The 20366-nt window shown below is 38.2% G+C and overlaps 1 long non-coding RNA gene across 2 annotated transcripts in view; it reads left to right on the plus strand.

The window, feature by feature from the left end:
• Window positions 1-20366, plus strand: part of LOC307186283 — a 672979-nt gene that overhangs the window by 357800 nt on the left and 294813 nt on the right. The window lies entirely within an intron of this gene.

Consider the following 20366-nt stretch of genomic DNA (forward strand, 5'->3'; position numbering starts at 1 on the left):
CTGCCGATGCAGGGGACACGGGTTCGTGCCCTGGTCTGGGAAGATCCCTCATGCCGCGGAGCGGCTGGGGCCGTTAAGCCATGGCCGCTGAGCCTGTGTGTCCGGAGCCTGTGCTCCACAACGGGAGAGGCCACAGCAGTGAGAGGCCCACGTACCGAAAAAACATATATATATATAATGTTCTAAAGGAAGGAGTACAATATGTTTCAAGACAAATGAACGTTAAAAAAAATTCCCAAGACACTGTCTCCTTGATGTGGTTTCAAATGCTAACAGGAGATGAGGAAATGCTGTCATTACTTTTATTATATATTATTTGGTGCCTGAGTTATATTTTATCCAGGATAGAAAACCTCTATTTCTGCCCTCAGGGTATAAAATTTAAATCAGAGAGACATTCTAAGTGTCTCTGACAGAACACAGAATGTTCTGGTTTCTTTATCCGGATTTGGAAGTTTTCAAATAAACTAATCACCACAATGTAAAGATAAAAAGTGAAATTGAAAGCAATGACAGAACTCTCTCTAGAGTTTCAAGTCTTTATTTCAACAGGATAACTCCCTATTTTCAGTTCTTCATTAAAAAAAGCCAATTGCATGCTCCATAATAGTTATAAGAATTACAAGATGCTGAGTTCAGTGATGTGCAAAAAATAGTTTAAATGTTAAGAAAAAGACACATCTTTGGAATTTGGCTGTACATATGTTAAAAAAAATAAAAAACATAATAAAATCTACTAATTAGATCCAAGGACAATCTGAATTACTAATAAGTCTGAGTCACACAGTATGATAAGGCAATTTGGTTTTATTACTTTAAAATGAAATAAAATAACTTCTGCAGTTAGAAAGCTATGTCTAAGTACAAGTTCTGCATGACTGTTTTTTTTACTAAATGGATTATTTACAACTGGCATCATTGATCAACTGACCCCATATTTGCTGAGAACTTGCCTTTGCTAAGAACTCAAACATGCAGCAAATGTCAACCCTCGTGCATAGGTACTAGCCTAGTGGGTGTAGAGAATTCTAGCGAAAACAAAGATACCAGTCTTGATCTCCAGGAGCTTAAATTCTGATGAGGAAGTTATTTATAAGAAACAGCTAAGAATACTGAATGGTTTATGATTCTACTTTATGCTATAAGAATTCTGAGAGAAGTCAGAGCCAAGGAATTGCTAAAGGTTTCTTGGACGACATTGCCTTGGCTACAGTAGAAGAGCAGAAATTATTCAAATTTACGAGGACATGGAACTCTATTTGGACAATAAGACATGAAAGTATTACTTAATCTGCCTTCTATATTGTAATAGTTTGATTAAGAAGAACTTTTTCCCAAGTATAAAAAGGTTGGTTCGGACTAGCATCTCGATACTAGATGATTTAATTGAAGCCACCTGAATGAATGAGATTTAAAATTTTTTAACCTTTAAAATAATCACACACACACACATACACGCTACATAATACGAATGGTTAAAATATAAATGTTGAGTGTCATCAATTATTCATTATGGTGGCGACTTGCATTACTAGTGAATTTGATAGCTTTCTCTGAGGCATGATACTGGAGAAAAATAACAGGCTTAGACTCAAAAGACATGAATTTGTATTCTCGTGCTACTCGCTACCCCTCTGTGGTTGTGGAAGCCATTTAAACCTCTAAATTAGTTTGAGTTAATAATGAATCTCAATCACATTTTAAGATAGGGAAATGCATTTTTAAAAATTTATAGTAGGGCTTCCCTGGTGGCGCAGTGGTTGAGAGTCACCTGCCGATGCAGGGGACACGGGTTCGTGCCCCGGTCCAGGAAGATCCCACATGCCGCGGAGCGGCTGGGCCCATGAGCCATGGCCGCTGGGCCTGCGCGTCCGGAGCCTGTGCTCCGCAACGGGAGGGGCCACAGCAGTGAGAGGCCCGCGTACCGCCAAAAAAAAAAAAAAAATTTATAGTAAAATAAAATAACAGGCCATTAGAAACTGATTTTCAGGTTCAAGTTGGAAGACCTCTACATTAAAGTTTTCTCATCTGCAAAACAGAACCAGTAATACCCACCTCATGGAGTTTTTGTGAGGATTAAATGAGGTGAAGTGAATGAAAGAATTTTAAGAGGAAATTTGTTACACCAACTATAGGATAATATTATGATTCTCTAATTTTGTTTTTCTAAAGGCATTCAGAAAAAAAGAACCAACCCTATTCTGAAAATAAGAATTCTATTCTGGGAGCAGTTTCAAACCAATAGAGATTCATCAATCATCTGCAATGCTGCCCTCTTTTCTAGTTTGGAGAGCTCCATGAGAATAATAACATATCTTAATGCACGATGCTAACAAATTATTCAATGATTTTGAGCATTTGACTTAAAATGGACTTTAAGTCAAAATGTACAGTAATTGTTTGATTATCTAATATGATTCCTAGCCATCTAATTTAGCAATCCTTTCCCCAGAGAACAACTAAAGAGTTTAGTTTTCATACTCGTTGCTAGTAGGTGTATGAGAAGGAGAAAAAGCAAAGAACAAAACTTAATGCTTAAGGAAAAAGTCAATTGCTTCTTTTGGAGCATTTACAAAAGTGACTGAGTTTTCTTCAAGGCCCTCAGACCCACTGGGGTCAAATAGTTTACTTTGGCCTTTATCATTATAATTGGCTTGTAACCCCCTCTGTATTTCCCTTTCTTCCCTTGGTGCTCCCCAAGAGGGGACACACTGGACTCTGGGGCCTGTTTTGTTTTTCTAAGTTGTCTTGAAGCCAACTCCGTACAAAAGCTAAGGAACTTCTGGTAGTTCTGGAAGCCCTGAGCTTCCTTAATGATATTCACATCAGGATTTAACCCAGTATATTCCAGAAAGTCCAAGGATTTTTAGGTTCTTCCTTGGATCTTGCCTCACACCAATCCTCTACAATCCTAAAGAGTAAATTTGTTCTTGTTTAGATAGCTTCCTAATACATACACAAGAAAGTTCTATCTCCTTCATAACCTGGGTCCAGTCTACCTTGTAGTGTTCTTTCTTACCACTCTTTCATACCCACTCAACAATTTCCCCATAGAGAACTGTCTGCTTCACCCACTTATACCACACTCTTTCTTTCATGCTCTCTCAGGATAAGCTCTCCACCTGGAATATCTTTTTTCTCTCTTCTCTACAGAACAAATGTCTGTTCATCCTACATTCTAAAGCTGCCCCCGCTACCCCGTTATAAAGTCTTCCTCACTTACCTAAGATGGGATTAGTTATAAATGTGCCAGGGAACATTGTATAAGCTTCTGTTAGAGCAATTATCCCAATATCTATTAATTTATGTGTCAAATTTTCTATTTTACCCAATAGAATATAAACATATTGAGGCTAGAACTCTGTTCCATGAACTCTTACTTCTTTTCCTTCAGGGACTGGCTTGGCACCAGTTATGTGCTAGATATTTCCTAACTATTAAATGACGATGTTTTAAAATTTATACTGAATTTGGTAAAAGGTAAAATACACTCGCTCTTTAATAGTAAAATAACAAAGGCACTACACTTCCTCTGTATAACATATGGGATCATGTATATGAACAGATATTGGAAGTCATTAGGCATTGCACAAATGTCAGGTATTTTTGGTTGGCCTGATCCATTCATTCTGGAGAGGCAGTGGAAATTAGCAGCTAAGAGAATGGAACTCTCTGCTGACTGGGTTGGAATCCTGGCTGCACCACTTACTAGCTATGTACTCTTGGGCAAGATAGTTAAAATCTCTATGTTTCAGTTTCCTTGACTATAAAATGGGATTAGTTTCCTTGCTAGTTGCTAGAGTGGATTAAAAGAAAAAAAAAAGACAACAAAATTTAATGTTTGAAGTACAACTCTATATCTCATAGGGTTGTTGTGAGGATTTAAAAGGGTTAATTATGCAAAATGCATAAACAGGCCTGGCACATAACAAGTACTATATAAGAATAGGCAATTGAAGATGTGGAGTATTCATTAAGAAAATATTTATCAAGTGTCTTCTATGTGATAAACACTGTCTATGTAAAACCAATAAATAAATAAAAATATGACATGCTACGGAGAAAATTAGAGCAGGGAATGGAGAGAGGAAGGAAGGAATTGGTATTTTAAACAGGGTGGTCAGGGAAAGCCTCTACTGAAAATGGCAAGTATAGGTAAGGAAAGATTGTTCTAGGTGGGGCAATAGCAAGTTCACAGACCCCAGGCAAGGAGATGGTGGAGTACTTGAGGAATGACTATGGCCAGTGTGGCTGGGACAGAATGGCCAGGAAGGGAGTGATAAGGAATTAGGTCACAGAGGGACCAGAGGCTGGATCCTAAAGGGAGTGCAAGACCTTGCCTTTTATGCTGTCTTGTTGCTTTTGAGAAGAGGAGTGACGTGATCTCTTAAATTTAAAAGACGCGCAACAAATTTAAGGACGGGTGGCTACTGGATTAGGAAGACTGGATATGAGGCTATTGCAGTAATTCAGACGCTGGTGCTAATAATTATTGTGTGCTGATCTAAAACAAAGAATACCTAATGAACAGGCATTGTGTATGCATTTGTTAGTGTTTGTTAACAATTTTTCACTATTTTCTCTCGAGATAATACATCAGAGGCAAATTCAGTTATTAAAATTCTCATTCATTTTATTTCTAGTCTTAATGATTAAGACTTGTTTAGTGGTCTTACTTTCACATTTTTGGATTTTTTACTATGACATTCTTCATGAAATTTAAACAAGAAACCAAATTCTGTTAACAGTTGTCAATCATCATATCATCCCACTCTCTTTGCACTTACCTCTGCATTCAGTCATCAAATACCAAGACTATTGCAAATGACTTAGGGTAACTAGGTTTTACTACAAATTTAGGTTGGAATAGAAATATGTTTTTATATCATTCATGCCCTTTTATCTTTTCCATTTTATGCTTCTTTTGATAAGGTAACTCAATTCTTCTTCTACAACAAAGCTACCACCTTTTTTTTTTTCTTTTTTTTTCTCTCTTTTGCGGTATGCGGGCCTCTCACTGTTGTGGCCTCTCCCGTTGCGGAGCACAGGCTCCGGATGCACAGGCTCAGCGACCATGGCTCACAGGCCCAGCCGCTCCGCGGCACGTGGGATCTTCCTGGACCGGGGCACGAACCCGTGTCCCCTGCATCGGCAGGCAGACTCTCAACCACTGCGCCACCAGGGAAGCCCGCTACCACCTTTTAATATCTTTTATTTATCTTTTTCATTCACACACTCTCTTACCACTTGCCTCACCCTCTTTTCTCTCCCTCCCCCATCTCAACTGTCTCCCACCCCCAAAAGTGCCTTATTGATGACTATTTCAATTTTTCTTCAATGAATTTTCTTTCAGTGAGTTTTCCGCATTGCCCTGTTATCATTCTTTATGTTCAAATTTTGCTTTTTTATTTCCTAAAACTAGCTTAAATGTCAAGTGCCAAGATAGTTTCTTGAAAAACCCACATAAATATTCACAAGTAGTGCTTTGTGTCCTCTTCAGCGCAAATTGCTCGGTAACAACAAATATTCAATGATGGTTACTCTGCTGAAGGGTTGACCTTTCCGATGATCAGAGACAAATAACTCTCAATGGACTTTGTACATCATTGTTTATTTGGACTGTGAATTCTAGTTCAATCGTGAGAAATACTTATTTTCCCACCCATGTGTATATAGTTATGCTAAAATACTTCATTTCTGTTTTTTTAAAACCTGAGCTGATGAATAGAAGAAAAAAAGGGAAAAGAGATGAAACATTATTGTTATAAAGCCTCTGGGAAAGTAATATGAGATGAAGATTAAAAATGGAAAAAAAAATGTCAGCATGAGTTAACCTAATTTTATGAAGTGAGATTGAGAGTTCACAGATGACTAATTCTGGGGACAGATATTTACGAAAGCCAGCTGGGGTTGGGTTAAATGTCTAAGCAGAACGCAAGAGGGATGCCCAGAACATTTTGTTGATTTTGTCCTCTGTTAACTCAGACAGCAGTCTCTCAAGTAGCTGTATAAAATGGGGCTGGTTTTAGATGCCTACAATACTGATTAGCAATTACAGCAACTGAAGTAAAGCAAAATGCCATCATGGAATGGTCTCCTTGATTATGCAGAGAATCCTGTAAGAACCCAATTAGGTACATGGCATTTGGTGAGGGAGATGAAGGATTAAAAATAGAAGAATGAACAGTGTAACATAGAACCGCTCACTCACAGTGGGTCAAGATGTACTCAGTTCATCTGCATTTCCAAATAGAGACACTTGTTTCCTTGCTTTTTTATACCGTAGTTCCTTGAGAAAATCTTGTTTCAGATACAGCATATCTTTCTTCCACTGGAGGGACGCTTACTCTCATTTTTAATTTTCCAATTTGAAACAACTGTTCTAAAGTGAGAGATTGGACAAAGGTGCTTCGATTACAAATGATTTCGTGGGTTACAAGATCTTTGGGGAAAAGTTATCAAAATATTTGTCAGGGAGGTTGGGAAATTTAAAACCGGTTGGGTTATTATTGGTTGTATTTTGTTTTCACAGCACAGATGCAACATGCCAATGGCTCAGTTATATTCTAGTGCTATTTCTGGTTCCCATCACTTTAGATAAAGCAGCAGTCAAATTTTAATAAGGTTGTAAAGTAGCTTCAGGCAAGCATTTTTCATTAAAATATTCGATATCAGTGTGTTTGCCTGTGGGAGATGGATGGGTAGGTGGTGGTCGAGTCTGCTAAAACCTAAACCAGACAAAGAGAGACAAAACTTTCCAAAGGAATAAAACTCCAAAGTACTGACATTTGCCTGTGAACAATGTGGAACTTTTTCCCTGAACGAGAAAGGCAGACATTTTTACTTCACACCAGAGAATTTCCTCTTCTCTAACATCCAGAATTACTGATCTGGGACCTTGAAGCAATTACTGAACATTTTAGAGATATGTATCGTTAGCCCAGACTTCTTTCCTTTACTCCAGAGGCATATTTCCAACTTTCCTGGGGGTCCTTCCCCTGGATATCCCACAAGTACTCCAAACTCAGCCTGTCAAAAGTGGAACCAGTCTTTTTTGCCACAAATTGGATTCTCCCACTTTATTTCCTTTCTCAGTTATGGTACTACCAGTCACCCACGCTGGAATACTTAGCATTTTTGGTTCATAACTCTGTATCACTCTCCGTATCCAGTTGATCTCCAAGTCCCACAGATGCTTACTTGTACTGTCTCTAAAAACTGTCCATTCCCTCTTTATGGTGTCTTTTGAATAGCTTAAATTCTTAGTTTTAATGCAATTAAATTTATCCATTATTTTCACCATGGTTTGTACTTTTGCATCCCCATCCAGTGTTCATACCAATACAATTCTATGCTATTTTTCTAAACATGTTATTATTTTAATTTTCAGATGTACGTTTCTTACTTGATGCAAATATTTTCTAACTTGGTGTTTTCTCTTAAAATTAGTAAGCATAGTTAATTTACAATTTTTACCTGTTGATTCCAACATCTTAAGTTTCTGTTGCCTGCTGTTTCTGCTTTTTCTCACTTATTGTGCTTTGTTTCCTCTGCCTTTGTTATCTGTGGCTCAGAGCTAATCATTTTTCTTGGACATTTTATTGTGAGAGTTCTTAAGACCCAGGGACAAGATGTCCTTGCTAGCACTGGTTGGTTTGTGGTTTTAGACTCCCAAGGATATTTTCCCCCTTTACCTTGTTTCCTCAGTGCCAAAGCTACTCTCTTTGATGTCGCCTGTAGGTACGGGTTTATTCTGGGTTATTTAATTAATTATAATAATTAATACTTACTGAGTGTTGTCTGAGGCTATGCAATAGTTTCCTCATCTGTAAAGTGGAGATAATATTAATAGCACAAAACTCATTGGGTTTTGGTGAAGATTATAAAAATTAATATATGTAATGTGCTCAGAATAGTAACTCATATTTAGGAAGTGCTATGTGTTTAATATTATTTATATTTATTATTACTAGGCAGGCCCTGGGTTTTGTGTTATGTCTCCTACCCCATGAAGCCACCAACATGTGCCTTGATTATACCTGCGTGAGCAAAAGCCCTCAGGGCAAAAGTGAGTTAGGCTTACTTTCCTCTGCAGGTCTTAGCCTGGTGATTCATTGTTAGAATTTGATGATCTTAAGAAAAAAAATTATCTGTCTATGACCTTCTGTCTTAGTTTTTGCAACAAGAGTGTTGGGCCTGCCATATAAGCAGAAACAGAAATGTTTTTATGTTTTATCTTTTTATCCCTTTCCTCCTACTTTTTTTGACTCATCGTATTATTTTTTCTAACTCTTGAAAGTAACACCTTTCAAGCTTTTCATCTTTTCTAAAATAAATGTTAAATCTATGAATGCTTCTCTAGGTACCACTGTAGTAGTATATTGGAAACAATGTTTTCATTACTGTTCACTCATAATTTTTCTAATTTGTTATGATTTATTCTTGACCCTTCTATTATCTAGAATTACATTTAAAAATTCCAAAATGTATTTTTTATTTGCTATATTTTTATTACATATTTATATCTTAATTAAATTTGTCTAGAGAATGTGGTCTGTATTCTTTGATACTTACTGATGCCTGATACATTTTCTTTTCCATTTCTTTGTTTATAACTTTTTAATGCCTTTATAGCTTTATATTTAAAAACTTTTATATATATTTTATAAGTTACATACAGCTTAGTAAATTTAATCTTACCAATAATCTCTTTTAATTAGTTTGTCTATAATATTCATTGTGATTATTTATATATGGATTTATTTCTACCATCTTTTAGGAGTTTTCTATTTAACTTGCTTTTTCTATGCTTTTTTCTCTTCATTTTCTGCCTTTTATTGGAATTTTTTCTTTATTTCCTTTTCCACTTTAAAGTTATACACTTAGAATTTAACCTAAATGATTAAAATCCAAAGTTAGTATCACTACCTCTTCTAAAAAAAAATTAAAGCTTTCAGAAATCCTGAACTCTGTCTTTCTCTTTTATCATATGTTATTGTTTTCCAACATTTTATCTCAACTTTGTTCTTAATCCTCAAATTAGAGTTTATTATTGTTGTTTATCAGTCAGTGCTTGTTTAGCTTTCTCCATAAATTTGTCAATTTCTTTATCTAAACCTGAATTTGACTGGCCTATGCTTGTGAGTTCTTAACAGAGCCTTTTCCAAGACCCTGGAGCCTAGACTGAGGGAGACAACCTTCCTTCTCATTGCTCTGTGCAAGCAGACTTCTTATTTGTTTGTTTGTTTGCTTATTCATTATAGTTTTCATTGAGTCCGTCGTTCTTGGAAGGTCCTAGCTTTTGAGGGAGTTTTGTTCCAATTCCCTGCTTGCTTGGACTGAGGCTTCATACCCTCTCTAAGCCCTTTCTTGCTGAGATCAGTCCTTCTCCCCAGAATAGTCCCAGAATCAGTTTGTACTCATCTCTCTGGAGCTCACTTTATTCCTTGATCTCAGGTTCTGAGGATTCCCCTTATATTCTTATTGATCAACCATTCCTTAAACGGGATGGTTAACAGTAATGGTTTAAACACTATTTTTCCAGGATTTCTAGATGTTTTATTGTTTGAGGACTTTCATGTTATTAAGTCTACCATAGTGCCACAAACAGAAATTATAACCTTTCTTCCTCTTCTCCTCTTCTTTCTTCTTCCTCTTCTCCTCCCTCTCTGTTTTCTTCCTTATACCCACAACGTGGTCCTCTAAATAGGCTCGTGGTGATTTGAAGATGCAGAAATATTTGGCAAGTATGTACAAACCTGGGCTTTTGATTTGCCGTTTAGTCAAAGGAATTAACAGAGGCAGATGACTTTACAATTATTATGAAATTGTCCTTGACTGAAAAGATATGTGCCACTAGCTCACTATATTCACTGAAGCTCTGTGATTTGAAGTGTGCAATGATAATGCATTTCAAATTTGTTTTTGCCTGTTTTTCCCATGCTTCTTTTCCTAGCACCGTTTCTGGTAATTGGTGCAAATTTTGCAGAAGTAGTGCATGAATGAATAAATACACACCCAATATAAAGACATAAACTCACATACACCATACTAAAGAAGTAGGAAGTGAGGGGATGGGGTTTCTGCTTAGTTTTCTATCTCAATATTGAAGTGGTAAATTTTATAAACAAATCATTCTAAATCACTCAAGTTGTAGCTCTAATATAATAATACATAGAACATTGCATTCAATGTGAATCAAATCTCAGGCATGAAATATCACAGAATTTTATGTCTTTTATTAACCTATTTTTAAACTTCAGACGCACATACTAATTGTCCCTAACTTAGCTCTAATTAAAAAGTGAACTAGAAATAACTCGTGAGCTGGACTGATTTACTTTTTTTAAAATTGAAGTATAGTTGATTTACAACATTGCGTTAATTTCTGCTGTATGGCAAAGTGACTCAGTTATACAAATATATACATTTTTTTATATTCTTTTCCATTATGGTTTATCCTAGAAGGTTGGATATAGTTCCCTGTGCTACACAGTCAGATCTTGTTATTCATCTATTCTAAATGCAGTAGTTTGCATGGACTGATACACTTTTTAACTAACATTCTTTAACAGAATATTATAATTAAAATCATTAAAAAATATATCAGAAACTCCCTTGGGCAGATAGGTAATCAAGGAATGTTTGCTGAGTCTGATCATTCAAAGACAGAAATGTGATAAAATAATTATTCTGATTATAACCAAAGAGGGATGTATGCTGTAAAAACACATTTTAGAGAAACTACGCTAAAGTTAAACCAGAAAATTCTCAAAGGGAGCATTTTAGGAACATTTAAATTTCATTCCTACTCCTGATGCTTTTTTTTTTTAAAAATCTTTATTGGAATATAATTGCTTGACAATGGTGTGTTAGTTTCTGCTTTATAACAAAGTCAATCAGTTATACATATACATATATCCCCATATTTCCTCCCTCGGCATCTCCCTCCCAACCTCCCTATCCCACGGTGCTAGGTGGTCACAAAGCACCGATCTGATCTCCTTGTGCTATGCAGCTGATTCACACTAGCTATCTGTTTTACATTTGGTAGTCTATATATGTCAATGTTACTCTCTCACTTCATCCCAGCTTACCCTTTCCCCTCCCCGTGTCCTCAAGTCCATTCTCTACGTCTGCGTCTTTTTTCCTGTCCTGCCCCTAGGTTCATCAGAACAATTTTCTTTTCTTTTGTTTTAGATTCCATATATATGTGTTAGCATATGGTACTTGTTTTTCTCTTTCTGACTTACTTCACTCTGTATGACAGACTCTAAGTCCATCCACCTCACTACAAATAACTCAATTTCGTTTCTTTTTATGGCTGAGGAATATTCCAATGTATATATGTGCCACATCTTCTTTATCCATTCATCTGTCAATGGACACTTAGGTTGCTTCCATGTCCCGGCTATTGTAAATAGAGCTGCAATGAACATTGTGGTACACGACTCTTTTCGAATTATGGTTTTCTCAGGGTATATGCCCAGTAGTGGCATTGCTGGGTTGTATGGTGGTTCTATTTGTAGTTTTTTAAGGAACCTCCATACTGTTCTCCATAGTGGTTGTATCAATTTACATTCCCACAAACAGTGCAAGAGGATTCGCTTTTCTCCACACCTCTCCAGCACTTATTATTTGTAGATTTTTTGATGATGGCCATTCTGACTGATGTGAGGTGATACCTCATATAGTTTTGATTTGCGTTTCTCTAATCATTAATGAAGTTGAGCATTCTTTCATGTGTTTGTTGGCAGTCTGTATATCTTCTTTGGAGAAATGTCTATTTAGGTCTTCTGCCCATTTTTGGATTGGATTGTTTGTTTTTTTGTTATTGAGTTGCATGAGCTGCTTATACATTTTAGAGATTAATCCTTTTTCAGTTGCATCATTTGCAAATATTTTCTTGGTCTTGTTTTGGTCTTGTTTATGGTTTTGTTTATGGTTTTGTTTATGGTTTCCTTTGCTGTGCAAAAGCTTTGAACTTTCATTAGGCCCCATTTGTTTATTTTTGTTTTTATTTCCATTTCTCTAGGAGGTGGGTCAAAAAGGATCTTGCTGTGATTCATGTCATAGAGTGTTGTGCCTATGTTTTCCGCTAAGAGTTTCATAGTTTCTGGCCTTACATTTAGGTTTTTAATCCATTTTGAGCTTATTTTTGTGTATGGTGTTAGGGAGTGATCTAATCTCATACTTTTACATGTACCTGTCCAGTTTTCCCAGAACCACTTATTGAAGAGGCTGTCCTTTCTCCACTGTACATTCCTGCCTACTTTATCGAAGATAAGGTGACCATATGTGCGTGGGTTTATCTCTGGGCTTTCTATCCTGTTCCATTGACCTATCTTTCTGTTTTTGTGCCAGTACCATACTTCTTGATTACTGTAGCTTTGCAGTATATTCTGAAGTCAGGGAGCCTGATTCCTCCAGCTATGTTTTTTGTTCTCAAGATTGCTTTGTCTATTCGGGGTCTTTTGTTTTTCCATACAAATTGTGAAATTTTTTTTCTAGTTCTGTGAAAAATACCAGTGGTAGTTTGATAGGGATTGCATTGAATCTGTAGATTGCTTTGGGTAGTAGAGTTATTTTCACAATGATTCTTCCAATCCAAGAACATGGTATATCTCTCCATCTGTTTGTATCATCTTTAATTTCTTTCATCACTGTCTTATAATTTTCTGCATACAGTTCTTTTGTCTCCTTAGGTAGGTTTATTCCTAGATATTTCATTCTTTTTGTTGCAATGGTAAATGGGAGTGTTTTCTTGATTTCACTTTCAGATTTCTCATCATTAGTGTATAGGAATGCCAGAGATTTCTGTGCATTAACTTTGTATCCAGCTACTTTACCAAATTCATTGATTAGCTCTAGTAGTTTTCTGGTAGCATCTTTAGGATTCTCTGTGTATAGTATCATGTCATCTGCAAACAGTGACAGCTTTACTTCTTCTTTTCTGATTTGGATTCCTTTTATTTCCTTTTCTTCTCTGATTGCTGTGGTTAAAACTTCCAAAACTATGTTGAATAAGAGCGGTGAGAGTGGGCAACCTTGTCTTGTTCCTGATCTTAGTGGAAATGCTTTCAGTTTTTCACCATTCAAGATGATGTTGGCTGTGGGTTTGTCATATATGGCCTGTAGTATGTTGAGGAAAGTTCCCTCTATGCCTGTTTTCTGCAGGGTTTTTATCATAAATGGGTGTTGAATTTTGTCCTAAGCTTTCTCTGCATCTACTGAGATGATCATATGGTTTTTCTCCTTCAATTTGTTAATATGGTTTATCACATTGATTGTTTTGCATATATTGAAGAATCCTTGCATTCCTAGAATAAACCCCACTTGATCATGGTGTATGATCCTTTTAATGTGCTGTTGGATTCTGTTTGCTAGTATTTTGTTGTGGATTTTTGCATCTATGTTCATCAGTGATATTGGCCTGTAGTTTTCTTTCTTTGTGACATCCTTGTCTGGTTTTGGTATCAAGGTGATGGTGGCCTCATAGAATGAGTTTGGGAGTGTTCCTCCCTCTGCTATATTTTGGAAGAGTTTGAAAAGGATAGGTGTTAGCTCTTCTCTAAACGTTTGATAGAATTCGCCTGTGAAGCCATCTGGTCCTGGGCTTTTGTTTGTTGGAAGATTTTTAATCACAGTTTCAATTTCAGTGCTTGTGATTGGTCTGTTCATATTTTCTATTTCTTCCTGATTCAGTCTTGGCAGGTTGTGCCTTTCTAAGAATTTGTCCATTTCTTCCAGGTTGTCCATTTTATTGGCATATAGTTGCTTGTAGTAATCTCTCATGATCTTTTGTATTTCTGCAGTGTCAGTTGTTACTTTTCCTTTTTCATTTCTAATTCTATTGATTTGAGTCTTCTCCCTTTTTTTCTTGATGATTCTGGGTAATGGTTTATCAATTTTGTTTATCTTCTAAAAGAACCAGCTTTTAGTTTTATTGATCATTGCTATCGTTTCCTTCATTTCTTTTTCAATTATTTCTGATCTGATTTTTATGATTTCTTTCCTTCTGCTAACTTTGGGTTTTTTTAGTTCTTCTTTCTCTAATTGCTTTAGTTGCAAGTTTAGGTTGTTTATTCGAGATGTTTCCTGTTTCTTAAGGTAGGATTGTATTGCTATAAACTTCCCTCTTAGAACTGCTTTTGCTGCATCGCATAGATTTTGGGTCGTCGTGTCTCCATTGTCATTTGTTTCTAGGTATTTTTTATTTCCTCTTTGATTTCTTCAGTGATCACTTCATTAGTAAGTACTGTATTGTTTAGCCTCCATGTGTTTGTATTTTTTACAGATCTTTTTCTGTAATTGATATCTAGTCTCATAGCGTTGTGGTTGGAAAAGATATTTGATACAATTTCAATTTTCTTAAATTTACCACGGCTTGACTTGTGACCCAAGGTATGATCTATCCTGGAGAATGTTCCATGAGCACTTGAGAAGAATGTGTATTCTGTTGTTTTTGGATGGAATGTCCTACAAATATCAATTAAGTCCATCTTGTTTAATGTATCATTTAAAGCTTGTGTTTCCTTATTTATTTTCATTTTGGATGATCTGTCCATTGGTGAAAGTGGGGTGTTAAAGTCCCCTACAATGAATGTTACTGTCGATTTGCCCTTTTATGGCTGTTAGTATTTGCCTTATGTATTGAGGTGCTCCTATGTTGGGTGCATAAATATTTACAATTGTTATATCTTCTTCTTGGATCAATCCCTTGATCATTATGTAGTGTCCTTCTTTGTCTCTTCTAATAGTCTTTATTTTGAAGTCTATTTTTTCTGATATGAGAATTGCTACTCCAGCTTTCTTGTGATTTACATTTGCATGAAATATGTTTTTCCATCCCCTTAATTCAGTCTGTATGTGTCTCTAGGTCTGAAGTGGTTCTCTTGTAGACAGCAAATATATGGGTCTTGTTTTCGTATCCATTCAGCCAATCTGTGTCTTTTGGTGGGAGCATTTAGTTCATTTACATTTAAGGTAATTATCGATATGTATGTTCCCATTCCCATTTTCTTAATTGTTTTGGGTTCGTTATTGTAGGTCTTTTCCTTCTCTCATGCTTCTTGCCTAGAGCAGTTCCTTTAGCATTTGTTGTAAAGCTGGTTTGGTGGTGCTGAACTCTCTCAGCTTTTGCTTGTCTGTAAAGGTTTTAATTTCTCCATCAAATCTGAATGAGATCCTTGCTGGGTAGCGTAATCTTGGCTGCAGGTTTTTCTCCTTCATCACTTTAAATATGTCCTGCCTCTCCCTTCTGGCTTGCAGAGTTTCTGCTGAAAGATCAGCTGTTAACCTTATGAGGATTCCCTTGTGTGTTATTTGTTGTTTTTCCCTTGCTGCTTTTAATATGCTTTCTTTGTATTTAATTTTTGACAGTTTGATTAATATGTGTCTTGGCGTATTTCTCCTTGGATTTTTCCTGTATGGGACTCTTTGTGCTTCCTGGACTTGATTAACTATTTCCTTTCCCATATTAGGGAAGTTTTCATCTATAATCTCTTCAAATATCTTCTCAGTCCCTTTCTTTTTCTCTTCTTCTTCTAGAACCGCTATGATTTGAATGTTGGTTCATTTAATGTTGTCCCAGAGATCTATGACTCTGTCCTCAGTTCTTTTCATTCTTTTTTCTTTATTCTGCTCTGCAGTAGTTATTTCCACTATTTTATCTTCCAGGTCACTTATCCGTTCTTCTGCCTCAGTTATTCTGCTATTGATCCCATCTAGAGTATTTTTAATTTCATTTATTGTGTTCTTCATCATTTGTTTCATCTTTAGTTTTTCTAGTTCCTTGTTAAATGTTTCTTGCATTTTGTCCATTCTATTTCTAAGATTTTGGATCATCTTTACTATCATTATTCTGAATTCTTTTTCAGGTAGACTGCCTATTTCCTCTTCATTTGTTAGGTCTGGTGGGTTTTTATTTTGCTCCATCTGCGGTGTGTTTTCCTGTCTTCTCATTTTGCTTATCTTACTGTGTTTGGGGTCTCCTTTTTGCAGGCAGCCGGCTCGTAGTTCCCATTGTTTTTGGTGTCTGTCCCCAGTGGCTAAGGTTGGTTCAGTGGGTTGTGTAGGCTTCCTGGTGGAGGGGACTAGTGCCCGTGTTCTGGTAGATGATGCTGGATCTTGTCTTTCTGGTGGGCAGGTCCACGTCTGGTAGTGTGTTTTGGGGTTTCTGTGGACTTATTATGATTTTAGGCTGCCTCTATGCTAATGGGTGGGGTTGTGTTCCTGTCTTGCTAGTTGTTTGGCATAGGGTGTCCAGCACTGTAGCTTGCTGGTCGTTGAGTGAAGCTGGGTGCTGGTGTTGAGATGGAGATCTCTGGGAGATTTTCGCCATTTGATATTATGTGGAGCTGGGAGGTCTCTTGTGGACCAGTGTCCTGAAGTTGACTCTCCCACCTCAGAGGCACAGCACTGACTCCTGGCTGCAGCACCAAGAGCCTTTCATCCACACAGCTCAGAATAAAATGGAGGAAAAGAAGAAAGAAGGAATTAGTAGAAGTAGAAAGAAAGAAAGAAAGAAAGGAGGGAGGGAGGGAGGAAGGAAGGAAGGAAAAATAGAAAGAAGATAAAGTAAAATAAATTAAAGTAAGATAAAATATAATAAAGTTATTAAAATAAAAAATAATTATTAAGAAAAAAGAACAGACGGATAGAACCCTAGGACAAATGGTGGAAGCAAAGCTATACAGCATAAATCTTACTCTCAAAGTTCACCTCCTCAATTTGGGGTGATTCGTTGTCTATTCATGTATTCCACAGACATCAAGTTGATTGTGGAGCTTTAATCCGCTGCTTCTGAGGCTGCTGGGAGAGATTTCCCTTTCTCTTCTTTGTTCTCACAGCTCCCAGGGGCTCAGCTTTGGATTTGGCCCAGCCTCTGTGTGTAGGTCGCCAGAGGGCGTCTGTTCTTCGCTCAGACAGGACAGGGTTAAAGGAGCCGCTGATTCAGGGGCTCTGGCTCTCTCAGGCCGGGGGGAAGGGAGGGGCACGGAGTGCAGGGCGGGCCTTCGGCGGCAGTGGCCGGCATGACGTTGCACCAGACTGAGGCACGCCGTGCTGTTCTCCCGGGGAAGTTGTCCCTGGATCCCGGGACCCTGGCAGTGGCGGGCTGCACAGGGTCTCCGGAAGGGGGGTGTGGATAGTGACCTGTGCTCGCACACAGGCTTCTTGGTGGCGGCAGCAGCAGGCTTAGCGTCTCGTGCCTGTCTCTGGGGTCCACGCTTTTAGCCGCGGCCTGCGCCCGTCTCTGGAGCTCCTTTAAGCAGCGCTCTTAATCCCCTCTCCTCGCGCACCAGGAAACAAAGAGGGAAGAAAAAGTCTCTTACCTCTTCGGCAGGTCCAGACTTTTCTCCGGACTCCCTCCCGGCTAGCTGTGGTGCACTAACCCCCCTGCAGGCTGTGTTCACGCCGCCAACCCCAGTCCTCTCCCAGCGCTCCGACCGAAGCCCGAGCCTCAGCTCTGAGCCCCTACCGCCCCAGCGGGTGACCAGACAAGCCTCTCGGGCTGGTGAGTGCCGGTCGGCCCTAGTCCTCTGTGCGGGAATCTCTCTGCTTTGCCCTCCGCACTCCTGTTGCTGTGCTCTCCTCCACAGCGCCGAAGCTTTCCCCCTCCGCCCGCCCCCCGCAGTCTCCGTCCGCGAAGGGGCTTCCTAGTGTGTGGAAACCTTTCCTCCTTCACAGCTCCCTCCCAGAGGTGCAGGTCCCGTCCCTATTCTTTTGTCTCTGTTTATTCTTTTTCCTTTTGCCCTACCCAGGTACGTGGGGGGGGGGGGGGTTTCTTGCCTTTTGGGAGGTCTGAGGTCTTCTGCCAGCGTTCAGTAGGTGTTCTGTAGGAGTTGTTCCACGTGTAGATGTATTTCTGGTGTATCTGTGGGGAGGAAGGTGATCTCCGTGTCTTACTCTTCCGCCATCTTCCCGTAAGCCCCCGACTTTTATTCTTAAACACATTTTGTTGGTAATGCACACTGAGTTGGCAAGTTTTTTTATAATAATAAATATCTGAAAGAAAATGAAATGAAATATTTAGTCTTAGGTGTGTGTGTTGTAACCATGCTCATTCTGAATATAATGCCTAGTGTGGGTGGAGGTAGTTTCAGTGCGTTCAATAAGGTGGGTTAATGTGGTCCTTATTTACGATTTGAATAGAGGTTTGGGAAGCAGACAGTGCTTGGGTCAGTGTGTGTCTTTGTATTTTTAAAAGAGCAATTGATTATCAAAGTCATTTTATTTATTAATTTTTTTGTTCCCCTCTCTCTCCTTTTGAAAAGGAAAAGATCGATGCACAGGTTTTCCAAATCCACTGTAAGTGGATTTGTTAGAATTATTGGAAGGTTTGAGGTTCTTTTGTTTTTCCTTTTTATGAGGAGAGGAAAGTTTTTTTGTTTTGTTTTGGTTTTTTTGCGGTACGCGGGCCTCTCACTGTTGTGGCCTCTCCCGTTGCAGAGCACAGGCTCCGGACGCACAGGCCCAGCGGCCATGGCTCACGGGCTCAGCAGCTCTGCGGCATATGGGATCTTCCCGGACTGGGGCACGAACACGTGTCTCCTGCATTGGCAGGCGGACTCTCAACCACTGCGCCACCAGGGATGCCCGAGAGGAAAGTTTTTTGATTAAAAATAGAAAAACACAAGTAGATCTTCTAAATAAGGTCCTGTCAGTTCCTGGATAGATAAGAGAGATGAAGAGAAAAGTTTGTAATATAGTTAACTGTTTAGATGCAGGAAGGAATTAATATTTAAAATGAAATGTATAATGAAAGAATAAGATTTTATTAAAATAAAATAGAGAGGGGAAATTGCTCAGCATTTAACATTTTTTTCTTTCTCCATTTGAAAGTGAATTGCTCACATTATAAGCAATTACGGGTTGTTCAAAATTGGAACAAAATTGGGTTGTTCCTGGATAAAACGATTCAAGTTAGGCGATTCAGTAACAGGCGTGTTAAAATGTGCTTATTCATTGTATTTGCATTCTGGAATGTTTCCTAACTTTTTCCCTGAGAAAATCCTCATTCTATTATAATACTATTTATGAAGGACCTGAGGTGTAGACTTATGAGAACTTCTGTGTTTTTCCATTTTCCCCTGAGACTAATGGGATGAAAAGAACATAAAACATAGATTCCCTGGCCTTTGAATATGGACCAGTGAAGCGATTCCTTGGTACTTAATAATAAAACAATGCACACATCACCATGAGTGATTTTTCCATCTAAGACCTTGCAAAAATGTGTCCATTTATGTTCTTGGCTACCTGTTATCTCAATGGGAATGAAAAGATATGCACTGTGACCTCATATGTAAAGTCACTATGATTTTATTGTTATAGAATATTTTAAAATGGTTTGTTATATGGTTTAGGAGATTGATCTTTAAACATATTTTTAAATTGAAACCCCGTTTCGGAAATTGTAGTTTATTAGAAAAGTTCATTATTATCTTACTGTGTACATTTACTGTCTAGTGGCTGCATCTTCATTTTGCAGGTATAGTCCCAAATGCAGAAGGCTTGGGACTTGCAGAAGGTTCACTAATTCCATAGTTTCTAGTGATGGCAAAAGTTAGTCTTCATGGTTCATAGTCAACAGCAAGACCTGCTGAGAACCATTTTCTCCTTCTTGGTAACTGGTAACTGGCTCCAAAGGTCAAGGTATGAGTTACCTGTGTGTTTATTTTCATATTAGAATGGACTTTCAAGTTGGGTGAGGAGTCAGGAAATGTTTCTTTCTAACTAGTACTGTGCTAGATACCCAGATACTCAGGGAATTGACTAAGGCACAGTTCCCACCCATGAAGAACTCAATGTCTGGATGTTGAACCAGAGAAAAAGTACTGCTAAATCAATGTGCTACAGTGCGAGCACAGAGGAAGCAATCCCTGCTTGGGACTGGAGGAAGGCATCCCAAAGGAGGTGATATTTAAACTATCTTGAGGTCTGAATTTTTGAGGTGGTTGAGGGAGTCAAGAACATTCCATGCAAAAACAAGAGTCTTGGGTATTTGGAAATAATGGGAAGTAGCTTGTATTGGGATCATAGAGCAGAAGGGACCAGAAATTATTTTTAATTTACTGTCATGGCCAGAAATAAGGCACAACCAGAGTTTGGATTTTTCTTTTAAGGGTTTAGCTCTTTATAAATTTATTTATTTACTTCATTTATTTTATTTTTGACTGTGTTGGGTCTTCGTTGCTCTGCGCGGGCTTTCTCTAATTGCGGCGAGAGCGGGCTGCTTGCTCTTCATTGCGGTGCATGGGCTTCTCATTGCGGTGGCTTCTCCTATTGTGGAGCACCGGCTCTAGGCACATGGGCTCCTTAGTTGTGGCATGCAGGCTCTAGAGCGTAGGCTCAGTAGTTGTAGC

Source organism: Stenella coeruleoalba (genome assembly GCF_951394435.1).
Source record: "Stenella coeruleoalba genome assembly, chromosome: 5".
Lineage (NCBI taxonomy): Eukaryota > Metazoa > Chordata > Mammalia > Artiodactyla > Delphinidae > Stenella > Stenella coeruleoalba.